This window comes from Erpetoichthys calabaricus, chromosome 2 (assembly GCF_900747795.2).
Source record: "Erpetoichthys calabaricus chromosome 2, fErpCal1.3, whole genome shotgun sequence".
Taxonomy (NCBI): Eukaryota; Metazoa; Chordata; class Cladistia; order Polypteriformes; family Polypteridae; genus Erpetoichthys; species Erpetoichthys calabaricus.
Genome location: NC_041395.2, coordinates 31,552,066 through 31,565,798, shown reverse-complemented (window position 1 = coordinate 31,565,798; position 13,733 = coordinate 31,552,066). Strand labels below are relative to the sequence as shown.

At 39.3% G+C, this 13,733-nt stretch overlaps 1 protein-coding gene across 3 annotated transcripts in view; it reads left to right on the top strand.

Moving 5' to 3' along the window:
* LOC114645726 (rho guanine nucleotide exchange factor 40-like) overlaps positions 1-13,733 on the top strand; it is a 252,056-nt gene that overhangs the window by 32,041 nt on the left and 206,282 nt on the right. The gene's annotated exons all lie outside the window — the stretch shown is intronic.

Below are 13,733 nucleotides of genomic sequence, written 5' to 3'. Positions count from 1 at the left end.
TTGTCTATCATTACTTCTGCAGTTTTTAGTGCTGCAGGAAGTACCAACTCCTCAACAATAGTATGAGGTTTCCTTGTTTTCGCTACCAAAAGACATACTTCATATGAGGCGCGCAAAGCTTTCTCAGACGTATACAGATATCCGTGAAACATTGCGGTGCCTTTCGTCATACTCTCATGTTGCCTCTTGAAATATTCCAGCGGTTTATCTTTCAGTTCTGCGTGTTATGTTTGCAGGTGTCTCTTCATGCTGTGATTGGACAGAGTTTTGTTGCATATGACACAGAGTGAAAGTAGAGGGTCCGCACCATTTCTGACAAAACCGTAGCCTAAATATTCTGCAGAATATTGTCGTATTTTTCTGCCCGCAGATGAATCTTCTGGTGGCTTCTTATCTTGCTGCTGCCGCGGCCGTTTTTCAGGAATTCCTTGGCCTGTCTTATCAGAAGACGACCCAACACCTTCCGAATCACTCACTTTCGCGAACGCATCGGTGCCACTTCCCTTCCGTTTCACTAAAAACCGGTCCGCGAACAATGCGAACATAAGCGTTATAACCACCTTCAACTCCTTTCTTGCACTGAAGAGGTTGTCCTCTCTTAAAAGCTACCACCCCGCTGGGGAGGTGACTCGCGTTGCCCCCAACTTATTGCTTGTAGGCCTAGCAACAGCAGAAATTTTCTATTTTTGGAACTTTAATCCCCTTGACACGCCTCACCACTTTCCGAAGCACATCTACTCCATGCTATAGTACAGCTGCACTGTCGCACGTGTTTTGGTGATGAGTCACGCAGCAAACTGGCGACCTTCTTAAAACTCTTTGGTTGTTTTAAGTTTAAAAATTTAAACTAAAGCATTGAAACCGATTGAAACAATCATTATTTATTTAGAATAGCAGTCATAAGTCAGTTTTTGAAACTACACCTGAATTCCTTCCTCTTGAAGCTGTTGAATTACATTTTCTTCTTTTTTTCCTACTTTTGAGTTTGAAATTGAAACAGAAGGAAAATTTGAAAAATAAACACAAAATTATATGTCGCTGCGTACCCCTGCATAGCCCTTCCCGTACCCCTAGGGATACGAATACCACCGGTTGAGAACCGTTAATCTACACTATACTGAATTATCCAATACCATCTATGTTTTCCTTAACATCAGCAAATCTTGCAACTGTAAGGCCGGAAACCTTTTTTTTTCCCTCTGGCTTGTGGTAATCTTTATTTTAAAATGTGTAACTCTGCCTGAAAATGAAAAGATTTTTTTGCCATGTGGTGAAAAATAGGACAGGGTGTTGGTTTAGATCTGAGTGCCACCGCTTAACTTCTATAAGAACATGGGTTTCATTATTTCCCGGCTCATGGTCTGCGTGGAGTTGGGTTTTTCTCCAAGTATCTGTGTGGGTTTTGCTTTGGCTGCTCTTGTTTTTCTTCCTCATTAGTTGGCATATTTAAAACTGGCATGTTGTGACTGAGTGTATGAATGTGTGTGATGGACTTTCATCTTGTCCAGAGATGATTTCCCCTGCCTTGTACTCAGTATTTGTAAGAGTAGATTAGGACTCCCTCTGTCAGAGATGTTTCATGGCTCAAAGGAGCTAAACCACTGCTTAGGACTCCATGGCCAGAGGGGATTCCCAACTCCTACAGAGATAAATGACTGAAGAGGGATGAGCGTCTATTAATAAATATACCACATTTGGCCCCATAAAGGCTTGATCATTGCAATGCTGAAATGCAGAGAGTGGTTTCAGAAAATGGAAGAATGGACTTTCTAATCTAAAATTTCATGCAAGTAAATTTCTGTCGGAAAGACACAGCTAACCCACTCCATCTAAGCTGTTTCATACAAGTGTGGTATCCTTGAGAGATTTTGATTTATTCCATGAGACACTGAGGATAAGAGTACAAGATCAATTGTTCCTAGAGCTAAACATGTATTTTCACCTTTACGTAAGGGCCATGGAAAAAACTCAAATGATCTGACAGAGATTAAATGGAACAGTGAAATATAAATCTTGACATTGTTTCATTTGGCAGATCATCACTTATTTGTCTGTATCCGGAAGCAAGTGACAGATGTGTTTGCTTGCCTTACATTCAAGGCTCTCCAAAGATTTACTATAGAGGGTATTTTACAAAACTTGGGATGGCTCAAAAATAATAATTCCACAAAAAAAAAAAGCTGGCACTGCAATTATTCAAGTGCAGCTGTCTGTTCATTCCTTCCACTCATTTTCTTAAATGTTTATCCAGCTTAGAGTTGCAGGGAGCCAGTGCCTGTCCTGGCAGCATAGTGTGCAAAGCAAGAACCAACCCAGGGCAGGCGTGCAATCCACTGCAGGGCCTGTCTGTGGGACGTGGGAGTCAAACAGGAGGAAACACCATATAGACAGACGGGTAATGTGCAAAATCACCACGAGTAGTGACTGGGATTTAAACCTAAGATTCTGGAGCTATGATGTAGCGGTGTTAACTATTAAGATAGTCATCTGCAACATCTATAACCAAATCAAAGAGGTGAGGTCTTAAATAAGACCCCTAGTGCTGACCTACTCAAACTGGGATCTGGTCTGTTACCCTAACATTTGTTTTAACTCGAGTCCTCACTCCTTCATACAAATACCCTGGACAATCCTTACATACTTTCCTGGTACTCCTTTCTCTCTCATGTGCCTCCACTTGACGTGGAACTCGTCATACACCTTCTCCAAATCAAACATCATATGCCATCCTTTCTGTTTTTCTCGATGCTTCTCTATGAGCTGTGTCAATGCAAAGACTGCATCAGTTGTTCTACTCCCAGGCATAAAAAACAAACTGCTCCTGCCCTGTGGTGGTCTCTTCCCTAAGCCTTCTTTCTGTAACTCATTTCTAATTTTTCATTCAATCCCTCTGTAATTTCCAGCATCCAGAATATCACCCTTCTCCTTATAAATGGGTACAATCACACTGTTCCTCCACTGTTCACCTCTGGTATTCTCTCCAGTTTATAGGAAAGAAGATGACATATTTAATGTTTCAGCAACATAACCTTCACCATTTCTGTAACTCGACCAATTAGTTTATTTCATTAGTAACACCTTTGATATTTGACTGAGAAAAATATGTTGTCCCCTAGATGTTTCAAAAGGACAACAAATTATTCTATGCATAAGAAAGCAAAAGTGGACTGTCTGAATGGCTGCAGACTAGGTGGCACTCCAATTGTGGTGAAGTAGTTTGAGAGACTGGTGCTGGAGTACATTAAAATAAATAATCCAGATAGTCACATTCACCTCCAGATTGCATATTGCCACAAACGGCCCACAGAAGATGCCCTATCTCTTGCAATTCATACCATCCTGGCACATCTGGATGATAAAATCTGTTATGCCAAAGTCCTATTTATAGACTACAGTTCAGCATTAACATCATTGTGCCATCAATGCTGACCACCAAAGTTTAAGATTCTGTGTCTCCCTCTGCATCTGGATTTTGGACTTCAAAGCAAACAGATCTCAACTTGTGTATACTGGCAGTATCACATCCTCCACGCTGTCCCTCAACACACTCTGAGCGCCAAGAAGGATGAGATGATTTACAGAGAAGAGATCTACCTCATGAGTTAGTGGAGCTTGGACAATAACCTGATTCTTAGTGTCAACAAAACCAAAGAGCTGTCATAAACTTCAGGAAGCAGCAGGCTGACCTCACTGACTTCTACATCAGACTGGAAGCTTTTTTAACAAAAAGAATAACTATCACAGATAAACTGAATTGGCACAACACATTTGATCTTTCGTTAAAGATACTCAATGGCGCCTCTACTTCCTTAGAGATCGAGGACAGCTCACCTCTGTTCTCACACACTTCTACAAGTGTGCAGTGGAGTCCATTGTCACTGGCTGTGTATGACGCTTGCTCGACTCAAGGGTGTAAAGCACTGCAGAGAGTGGTATAGAGAGGGGTGAAGGTGGCATTCATTTGCCTTCTGTTCTGGACTTGTACAACACTTGCTGCCTTAGAAGGGCAAATAGTATAGCTAAAGACCTCAGCCATTCTGCACAAGTGTTTTTCTCACTCTTCCGTTCAGGGCCATTGGCATTCACACAAGCAGATTCAGGAACAGTTTAAATTGATAGCTTTTAAGGTTACTACTACTGTAACTAAGGTTACAGTTAATCATAAGAATTAAAAAAAAATATTAATGTAACAGGTTGTATACATTTAGAAAACTTTTGAAGATGGATGCATGAATGGATATAAACTTATTAGGACTACATGGTATACCGATACAGGAACAATACTGAAAAACATAAATTTTAAAATGGTATGTTACCAGCATTTTGGGATTTGTGGCAATGAAAGTAAGCAACACCCCACAAAATCTCTGAAAGCTGGTATTGATACCAAAGTCAAAATTTTAGTACTGATCCAACACTAAAACTTAGAAGTACATTTTGTGTATTTTGTAAATGTTTGTGCATATATACATACGGTGTATGGTTGAATAATTGCAGTGACTCCCAAAAGTGTTTGAGTGCCAACAGGGCTGCCCCTTTTAACTTTTAAACAATTATAAATCAAAATCAACACTTAAGGGCACAAAACAGAAATCAGGTAATGCAGCCTTGTTAGCTTTGTAGAAGTATTTGACTCTTGAAAGTGGTTCAGGTCACAGGACCAAGTTCTGGTCCAAATCAGATGTCGACATCAGGAGGTGTTGGACTTTTATATCCCTACAGCTGGAAGGGATGGGGTTAATTTCCTTTAAGGTATGTATTCTGCTCTGCTACAGAGGATAGAAAAGATGAAGCTTTGTACCTGTGGGGAGCCAGGAAAGTGTTCCTCTGATGTGTATATATATATATATATATATATATATATATATATATATATATATATATATATATATATGTATATATATATATATATGTATATGTATATATATATATATATATATATATATATATATATATATATATATATATATATATATATATATATATATATATATATATATATACAGTGGAACCTCGAGATACGATCACCTCTGTATACGAGAAATTCAAAATACGAGGAAAGTATGAGCGAAAAATTCAGATCTAAATACGAGCATTGGCTCGCGTAACGAGCCACAAGCCAGGCTGTGGGTATAGCTCGCGGTTTAACGAGGGGGCGTGGTAGCAGTTGCGAGCCGCGATCTGCGGTGTCTGCGTTTCTCACTTAAGTGCACAGGTGGGAAACTGCCCACATCCATGATTGTTCCTGTGGCTGATGGGCTGCAGCTGCCATGTTCTCCCCGCATATATAGAAAGGCGCGAGCTGGTTAAGGGGGAGAAGAAGTAAAAGAAAAGAGAGGAGAGAGAACGGAGGTTGCAGGAAGAGGCAGGCAGGCAGCAGCAGCAGCAGTAGAAAGTCGGTGCAGGAGAGCGAGCGAGTGCAGGCTCGCGTGTAGCTGAACAGGCGAGCCAAACAGCTGAAGCAGGACGGTGTAGAGAAGGTCAGCCGCATTAAGAGTGTCTCGCCTGTTGCAGAGCCCGCAGGTGAGACGCTAACAGAGAAGAAGCACCGGGGATTGTCATCTGTTTTTTAAAGACTGCATCCTTTTGACGTTTTAACCTCGTGTTAAAGGATTGTTATTCTTGTGTATTTTAAACCTCCACTTCACAACTGTTTTAAGGATTATTTATTTAAAGATTTATTGAATGCTCTACTGCACTTTGGACACCTGTTTTGATTCTTTTAATAATCAGTTATATTATTTAGCAGTGTTATTTATTAAAGGTAGACTACAGTATATATAATTTATCAGTGCTATTTGTTAGGAAAATTGATTTTTATGTTAATATATTTGGGGTGCGGAACGGATTAACTGGATTTCCATTATTTTCAATGGGGAAGTTTGTTCTACATACGAGAAATTCGCTATACAAGCTCAGTGCTGGAACGAATTAAACTCGTATCTAGAGGTTCCACTGTGTATATATATGTGTGTGTGTGTGTGTGTGTGTGTGTGTGTGTCTGTGTGTGTGTGTGTGTGTATATATATATATATATGTGTGTATATATATATTATATTGTATATTGTATATATGCTGACTTTACATATATTATCAAGCTTGGGTCACAAAGTTGCACAGAAGAGTACCGAAGGTTTTCCTAGGAGTAGAAACTTTATTGCTGTTCAAGCAGATACACACACAAGTCTCCTTTTGAAGCGATCCAACCTCGCGAGGAACAGCTGTCAAACTTGATGCATCGGTCCCAATTCCTGCTCAAAGGAACGCAAAGTCTTCTTCATCAAGGGGGTACAGCAGCCAGGAAGCAGCGGCCGGAGCAGAGGGAGTCTGGGGGAAGAGAGACAGGAGATTGAGAGACCACAGGATGGTCGCGGCTTGGTCTTTTAAATGTTCAAAGCCCCATGTGAGGAGCACATCATGCGGCAAGCCAGCATGCCTGCAGCTGATCCCACAAAGAGGAGCTGAAGAGTTTGTTTATTTCCCATTGAAAAAATGTTTAGGAGGGGGTTTCCAAAGGTCGGCCACGTCCCCATGCAGCAGCGGTCACAATATTTATATATATATAGTTTTTGCTAATTGTATTTTTGTTATCTGTTCTAGTCCCTCATGCAAGTACAAATTTCATTATATTATAAGTACACATAAACTCATCTATCTATCTATCTATCTATCTATCTATCTATCTATCTATCTATCTATCTATCTATCTATCTATCTATCTATCTATCTATCTATCTATCTATCTATCTATCTATCTATCTATCTATCTATCTATCTATCTATCTAATAAAAAGTAGTCATTGTAGAGTATAATGATATGTAATATATTCAGATCATTTCTACAGAGCCATTGAAAATATTTATGTTTTAATACTGTAAGAAAAAGGTTTGATTTTGGTTGCATTTTGTCAAATATCTACTGTAGTCTAATCAATCACAGTGTGTGCATAAGCAGCTCTTCTTTAAATGGTTGAGGTCCTCAACGTCCCTTTAATGTAAAAAACAGACAGGCAGTGGTGGGGGTGGGAAATGTGATTAATGGCTGGGGAGATGAAACATAGGAAAGGTTGAAATCATCAATATTTGGGTGAGAATTCAAAGCCTGCTACCCCCAGGCAGTGTGTTCCAGTGGCTGACTCATTTAAACTTTAATACCCCAGGTTGTAGCCACAGTCCTCACTTCTGAGTCACTCTCACTGTGTGATCATGAGCAACTCTCTTATCCTGCTGGGCTCCTGAATTACGATGGTGTTAAATATGAAAATATCATGTAATTTTCTAACCTGCTTAATCCAGACCAGGCTTGTGTTGGTGGGACTGGAGCTTATCTCAGATAGTATAGAATGCAAGGTGGGAACAAACCCCGGAAAGGACACCAGTCCATCGTAGGGTGAACACACACATACATACACAGCCACACACCAAACACACACACAGGCCACTTTAGCATCACCAGTTCACCTAACCTGCATGTCTTTAAACAGTGGGAGGGAACCGGAGACCCGGAGGAAAACCACACAAACAAGGAGAGAACATGCAAACTCCATGAAAAGAGAACCTGGGATGAAAACCCTGGTCTCCTTACTGTGTGACAGCATTGCTACCACTGCGTCACTTTGCTGCCCAGTATCAAAACATAATATGTAGAATAAAGTTTGTTGCATCAAGTGAAATAAGTGAGAAATGCACATATAAGAACTATTTTGAAAAGATGCCCTCAGGAGCTTATCAGATCTATAATTCTTGTTGTTTTAGCCAGCATTTGTTTCCTGAACTTGATTCATTCAAACTCAGGGCATCTCTAAGGCTGAGATTATCCCTGCATCATCAGACAATATTCATTTGACAACATGTAGTGATTTCCTATTTTTTGCATTAATGCACTTATTACTACCTGAAGAAGAAACATCAGATATATTCAAGAGTTCTGGGAACTGAGCAGCGACTTATATCAGTGTTCACCAATGATGTCCACCCTACAAGAAGGGGTTTGAACAACTTAAGCAAAAATAAATGAGGGAGGACAACTCAAAACATCCTAAATACTCTTATGGCTACAATTTCTGTGCCAGAGGTACTTTTTGGAAATGTTCATTTGGGTGGTGGGGGTGATTACATAACTATCCACCCATTTTCAGAATATGCTTAAGGCAATCTAGCAGTTAATTAGTAGTAATAGTAGCGTTAGTGGTGAAAGGCAATAACTCCTTGGGAATTAACAAAGTTTATTAAAAAAAATAGTAGCAATATTAGTGGTATTGTGTATGCCTGACCAACAAGCAACATCTCTGGTGCTAGAATCCTACGTAGCATTCTGAAGAAAGCAGAAGCCAACCCTGCACAGTTTACAATACAATACAATACAGTTTATTTTTGTATAGCCCAAAATCACACAGGAAGTGCCGCAATGGGCTTTAACAGGCCCTGCCTCTTGACAGCCCCCCAGCCTTGACTCTCTAAGAAGACAAGGAAAAACTCCCAAAAAAACCTAGTAGGGAAAAATGGAAGAAACCTTGGGAAAGGCAGTTCAGAGAGAGACCCCTTTCCAGGTAGATTGGGCGTGCAGTGGGTGTCAAAAGAAGGGGGTCAATACAATACAGTACAGTACACAGAACAATTTCTCAATATAGTAAGAAATAAAAAAAAAAATATATAAATTTTAGAAGTACAGAGCAGAATTTAACAGTAGATGATATATCCCATAATAAGATTTGTATTTGTATAGAGTCCTGGAGACCTCATCCTTCAAGCTGCCTCCCCCATTTGGCCATTCCACAGCTGAAACAGTGCTGGGCCAGCCAATCCGATGAAAGGACCCCTCTCTCCCACGATTCCTGCGATCCTCCATCTGGGATGACTTTTCCTTAGGCAGGCAAAACAACTTGGCAGGTGGGCCGTGGCACCAAGTGCCACATTTGAGTACCGAGAAGAAAAACAGAATAAGTGAGGGTTAGTATACAATTATAACTGTCATGTTACTTATGTTTAAGTGCTAATGACTAACAACAGAGATGCAGTCTGTACAGTTAATCAGCAGCTCTAGTCAGGATATGCTAAACTGAAGTAGTGAGTCTTCAGCCGGGATTTAAAAGCTGAGACCGAAGGGGCATCTCTTATAGTAGCAGGCAGACCATTCCACAGTTTAGGGGCCCTGTAACTAAAAGCTCGACCCCCCACTGTTATTTTATTAATCCTTGGAATCATAAGCAGACCGGCATCTTGAGATCTTAATGTGCGCTCTGGTTTGTAAGTCATGATAAGTTCAGACAAGTAAGCCGGACCTCGACCATTTAATGATTTATATGTTAAAAGAAGGATTTTGAAATCTGCCCTGAACTTAACCGGGAGCCAGTGTAAGGATTTAAGAACTGGAGTTATGTGTTCGTATTTTCTTGTTCTTGTAATAATTCTCGCAGCCGCATTTTGGATTAACTGGAGGCTGTATAAAGAACAGTTTGAACATCCAGTGAACACCGCATTGCAGTAGTCAATCCTACTAGAGATAAATGCATGAATTAGTTTCTCAGAATCCTGTTTATTTAAAAAGCGCCTTAATTTCCTAACATTTTTAAGATGGAAGAAACATGTTTTGGACAACTTTGTAATATGCGCTTTAAATGACATGCTAGAGTCAAAGATAACTCCTAGATTGCGGGCTGATTCAATAAAATTGACTGGGATTCCCATTGAGTTAAATGATGACAAAATATTATTGTGATCAGCATCATTCCCTCCAACAATTAACATCTCTGTTTTATCTGTATTTAAAGACAAGTAGTTCTTATTCATCCACTCCTTTAATTCACTAACACAACTAATTAAAGACCACATTGGAGAAACTTCATTTGATTTAAATGAAAGGTATAACTGGGTGTCATCTGCATACGAGTGAAAATTAACATTATGTTTCCTAATGATAGATCCCAGTGGAAGCATGTACAGTGAAAACAGTAAAGGTCCCAGTACTGAGCCCTGCGGGACACCATATTGAACTTCTGTGTATAATGATGGAGTACTGTCAGCACATTTCTGTACATATTGGAATCGATTTGATAAGTAAGAACTAAACCAAGCGAGCACGGTGCCTGTAAGCCCAACATCATTTTCTAGCCTGTGCAGTAAAATAGAATGGTCGATGGTGTCAAATGCTGCACTTAAGTCCAACAACATAATTACAGATGAGTTTCCTTCATCAGAGGATATCAGAATGTCGTTTACAACCCATGTTAGTGCCGTTTCTGTACTATGACCAGTGCGAAAACCAGACTGGAATTTCTCAAATAAATTGTAATGCATAAGGTGTGTCTGAAGCTGACTGGCGACTACTTTTTCTAGTATTTTAGAGAGAAACGGTAAATTTGAAATAGGCCTATAATTATTAAGTATGTGTGGGTCAAGGTCTGACTTTTTAAGTAATGGTTTAATTACTGACACTTTTAGTGCATCTGGTACTGTGCCATGCAATAATGAACTATTGATAATGTTTAGGATAGGCGCTGCAAGAACATCCATTGCACTTTTTACTAGTTTTGTTGGCACTGGATCTAGGGAACAAGTAGTGGGCTTCATTTTAGAAATTAAACTTAAGACTTCCTGCTCAGTTACAGGATTAAAATTACTAAAGTGCTGAGTGCAATGTGAGACAGGGTCTGCTAAGCTAGTATTTGGTTTGTACTGTGACGCAGAGATCTGGGATCTTATATTTTTAATTTTCTCATTGAAGAAGTTAATAAAGTTTGTACTGCTAATGTCTGTTGGTATTTTGCACTGTTGATCTGAATTTCCATTTGTTAATTTAGTCACTGTTCTAAACAGTGCCCGAGGATTTTTATTATTGCTATCTATTAATGTAGAATAATATTCTGACCGAGCTTTAAAGAGGGCTTTTTTATATTTATTAACACTCTCTGTCCATGCAATTTGAAAGACCTGTAGCTTTGTTGTTCTCCATCTGCGTTCCAGTTTTCGACACTCTAATTTAAGAGCTCGAGTGTTTTCATTAAACCAGGGAGAGTTTCTATGTGCTTTGATCACTTTTGTTTTAAGGGGAGCCACTGTGTCCAGAGCATCTCTCAAGGTCACATTATAATGTGATGTTAGCTCATCTAAATTGTTTTCTGTGTTTACATTTGATGTTAACTGATCTAAATGGTTTTCCACAATTACACTCGACTTACTCAAAGTATCTATAAATTTTGAAGCAGAATTACAATCTAGATGCCGCACTGTCTTTGTTTTAATCTGGGAGTGTGTTCGCAAGGGCAGGACCAAATCAAATGTAATTAAGTAGTGATCAGAAATAACTTCATTTAATGGAGTAATAATTAAATTTTGAATTTCAACTTTGTAAGTTATAATTAAATCTAATGTGTGGTTATGATTATGAGTTGGACCTTTGACATTCTGACAAAATCCTACTGAATTTAACAAATAAGTAAAACATTTGCTAAAAGTGTCAGTTTCCACATCAATGTGTACATTAAAATCTCCCATCAGTACTACGTGATCATAATTTATAGCCAAGTCAGATAAAAGGTTGCTAAATTCAGACATGAACAATGAATATGGCCCTGGTGGTCTATAGACTAGCACTATAATTGTGTTGGAATCTGTTTTAATATTTAAAATGAATGCTTCAAAGGATGTAAAGTTGCCTAAATTTTTAGAAGTGATTTGCATTTTGTTACAATGAATTATTCCAAGGCCCCCTCCTCGACCTGAATCTCTAGTTTAGGGCTAGTCCTTTATATAAATGAATAATTTCTGACGGGCTGGGATTATTAGTGTTCCTTTCCTGGTCAGGATGACATATTGGATGGACAGACTGAGACTGCCTTACGGGACTGTGTGCTCCTTGAATATGCCAGGTAACAACATCCCTCTGCTTGAGCACATCCATAGGTCTTTCTGGGAGCTGTGGTCCCAATTGGCAGCCCTGCTGGGTTTCTGAGAGCAGCTGGTACTCCAGTTTAAGGATGTTCTGCTTGACCCGAAAGTGCTTCCTGAGTGCAATGTTGTGGCACAGGATGTCCTCCACCTCACCCAATTGATTTGAAGTCAGGAGAGGAGGAGGAGAAGGAGAATGAGGATAAGGATGGTATTTTGCCTGGGGAGGATTGGAAGAGGAAAAGGAAAATAAGAAGCCTTATGTTTGCTGTGGAATGAACCTGTATGAAGGTCCATCCATTCATCCATCTATCCATCCAATTTCAGCTAAAGGTACAGCAGTCTAAGCAAAGATGCCCAGGCATCCCTACTCCAACCCCTCCAGGGGAAATATTGAGGCCAGTTGAAAGAATGTCTAAATTCAGGAAATGTAGAGCTTGCCTTCTGTTTCAATCAATCAGTCCAGTAGTCTGTCAGTTCCTGTGTTTAGACCGGGGTCTCCTCCAAGTTGGGCATGCTCAAAACACCTCCGCAGGGGGGTCCGAATCAGATGTTTGAGCCTGTATGGAGGAATTTTGTTTAATAGAAAGGGTTTATTTGAACATGGGACTCGTGTCTTTAGATTTATGTTAAGGGTTTGGAGCCTTGAGACAACAAAGTTAAATAATTACTCATTTTCTGTTTTTACTTATAATTAATTTAAACGATTCTATGTAACCGGATGAAGCCGCTTTGGCAATGGATAGATGAAGGCTCCCTACAATTTTTCATTCACTCTCTCATTACATGGCTGTTATGTCCGTCAGTAAAAAAAATAATTGCAGTATAGGGTTGTATTGTAAGGCAATACATCATGTGGAAGCAGTGAGGAATAGCTTTTACACACTCTGCAGACTTTTTTCATTTTTGGATAATACTTAAACAAGCATGGAAATGAATATGCAGTATAGATTTTGGATTCTTTACTAAGTCTTTAGCTAAACAATTTGATCGTTTGTTAGAATATACTTAAGGCAATCTAATAGTTTATTCATAGTAATAGTACTTACAGTATAATGGTAATAGGAAAAGATAATTTCCCCTAATGGATAAACAAAGTATATTTAAAAGAAAAAATGACGATGTGATGGAAGGCAAGGATGCCCTGGGGTGTGCACACAAATGTCCCAGCAGAGGGATGCTGTCACCTGGCATATACAGTGAGGGGAGTACACAGACCTGTAAGACAGTCTCTCTCTGTTCATCCTGACCATGAAAGGAAACACCATTTAATTATTAAGTCTGAAAAATGTCATCACAAAAACAGCTACAGCTAATATTCTACATAACATCCCCTAAGATGCTGAATACCGATGGAAGCCATGAAGAGTGCTGTCAGAGTGAGTGGGGTGGAGTGTCAGTAGTTCACTCTTATTGCATATGGAAAGCGATTCATTTTGTTGATTTAGAAGTGGCAAACATAAAACATGAAGACTGATAATGTCCCTCAATCATTGGAAAGATAGTATTTTTATACAAAACACAGAAGATTTTTGTTTAAATTTGTTAGATGGTAGGCAGAGTTAGGAAGTATAAGACTGAAACAACAATGTTATACTTTGTAAATGAAATACAAAGAAATGTTACAGGCAGGCAGACTTGCCTGAAACTGTTTAAAGTGGGACAACTAAATCCACAATAGCAGTAGCAAAAAACTGAAGATGTTGTTGCAGTATGGCACACGTTGTGTCCAGTAGAACAATTTTTAGATTTTATGCCGGCAAATTGCAATTCAGCAATTGTTGAGCATTTACTTCTGTTTCAGTCAGTCAGTCCACCAGTCCGCCATTCCCAAAATACGACTCTGC